The sequence below is a fragment of the Lolium rigidum genome, chromosome 3 (assembly GCF_022539505.1).
Source record: "Lolium rigidum isolate FL_2022 chromosome 3, APGP_CSIRO_Lrig_0.1, whole genome shotgun sequence".
Taxonomy (NCBI): domain Eukaryota; kingdom Viridiplantae; phylum Streptophyta; class Magnoliopsida; order Poales; family Poaceae; genus Lolium; species Lolium rigidum.
The window spans coordinates 51,918,330-51,920,757 of NC_061510.1; positions in this window are offsets into that span (position 1 = coordinate 51,918,330).

The following is a 2,428-nucleotide window of genomic DNA, read 5'->3' on the forward strand; positions in this document are numbered from 1 at the left end:
ATTACATGCGCGTCCAGCTTGTCGAGTCCTTGCGCTGGTCCATCTTCATAATCTGCATCGGGTATAGCAGTGTGGGGTACCCGAAGGGTAATGCCCACATCAGTAGTCCCCGAGTGTCTTGATCATCCGAAGAATGTTGAATCTTGTGCTTGATGTAGAGTCGAAGTTGTTTTTTATCGGGTGCGCGACTAGCGCTCTAGATGGGAGTAGCCCCCGAGTCTATGGGTGGGTGCTTGCAACCGTGCGTAGACTCAAGTTGTACTACTCGAAGATCTTGATGTTGATGTCGATGTCTTTGAATTATTCCATCATTCGATACTTTTAAATCTATCGGGTCTTCAAAAAGGTGCAATCTTTGAGAGAAACCGAGGAGCTGGATTGTTAAAACATTCGGGTCCGTTCTTGTTTATCGACGAGGCTTCCATATTTTTATCGCGTGCGCGGCCAGCGCTCTCGATGGGAGTAGCCCACGAACCTGTAGATGACTATGAAGTAGTCATGTATAGGTTGTAAAATTTTGAATGAAATATCGTTGATTTCTTCGAGTTTCAAGAACATTTGGATGCTTTCTGATGATGTCGAGATTTTGATGATGTCACAGAAGAGTTGATGATTTTTTTGATGTCACAGAGGAGTTGATGATTTTGATGATGTCATGGAGGAGTCGACGATTTTAATGATGTCTCGGAGGAGTCGATGATTTTGATGATGTTATGGAGGAGTCGATGATTGGTCCGCGGCAATACCCGAATGTAGGGTGCGCTGTGGGCCCGACGGACTTAAGGAGCCGTGTATTTTTGTAAATCGTCGGTGGAAACACCCGAACACAGGGTGCACTGCAGGCCCGAAGACTCATTGCATCTTACTGAGCCGTGTACTTTATGTAAATCGTCAGCGGCAACACCCGAATATAGGGTGCACTGCAGGCTCGACGGACTCATTGCATCTTACTGAGCCGTATATTTTTGTATAGTGGTCGTCAGCAAGTTGTGAGTGATCAGTTCACGTTGCAGGCCCGATGGACCCGTAGTAATTGCAACATACCTTGCTGCATGTGTTTTGAATTATGTCGGCAGCAGCCCCCGAGTAAAGAAGGGAACCATGTGCACTATAAACTCCATAGCTCTTAAGACTCTATGTTTGATGTATCAGCGTGGGTTTTTCTTGATTTGTATCGTTTTCATCATCTGCAGCGCTCACATGTTTCATGAGGCTTTGATGAAAACGATTTGTACCTTGTCTTGTTTTTGATGGTCCTTTGATCGTCATCGATTGCAACACTCCCATGTTTCTTGAGGCTTAGATGAAATCGTTGATAGTATAAAGTTTCTTCATGTTTGCTTGAATTCCAGCACTCCCGATGGGAGTAAACGCAATAGTCGAAGATCTTCCAGGAGCCCCCAAATAATTCTAGCGCTCCCGGAAGTGTATCGGGTCAATATTATATAGGGATTTCTATTTTCGTGCCCTCGAGTCCTTAGTTGTGCTCAGTTTTCTCCAGCCGCTTAATTTTTCCACAGTTTTTTCCAAGCCCTTGTCTGAAACCCTTAGAAGTGCTGGAATGGCCGGTTGCCCGACAGGTCAACAACTTTGACCGTTATCTGTTGACTAGTGGGGCCACGTAGAACCCGCAAAGACACGTCAGACCATCCATCTTTGTTTGACCGTAAGCATCGCCGTATCCTGACCAAAATGCGGACGAGTGGGGCTTTGGTACATCGAATGACAAGTGGGGCCATGACGCTGATACAAGGGGCAACACACGGGTAGGATTAGATTTTTAAACGAAGCTCTACAACGATGGCACGGAGGAGGTGGCCTGCGGGGTGCCGAGATGAGATCGACGTCCACAAAGAATTGCATGAGGCGAGACCGGACGCATTATATATATATATATATATATATATATATATATATATATATATATATATATATATATATATATATATATATATATATATATATATATATATATATATATATATAGGACATATTCATGCTACACCCGGGTGTAGTTACTCCCACGTATGTTTCACACAATCTAGGTAGTATCTATCATGCCGAAGAGTATATACATGTAGTATGAAGTATATAAAAATATTTTGGTAGTATATATACTACTTTGTAGGTAGTATGTACACTTTTTACGTACACTATTTCTTTACGTATAAATATGCATGTATTTTATATATATAGTGCAAACTGTGGGTGTATTTAAACTTTTTTCACCAAAGTTGGTATGGAGTATCTTAGATATAGTGTACGAACATACTCAAACCAATAAAGTATGTTATATACTTCCGTATGGTAGTATATGAGACGTGGGTGTAGTTACACCTAGGAGTAGGAAGTATTTATCCTATATATATATATATATATATATATATATATATATATAGGATAAATAGTTCCTACCCCTGGGTGTAGT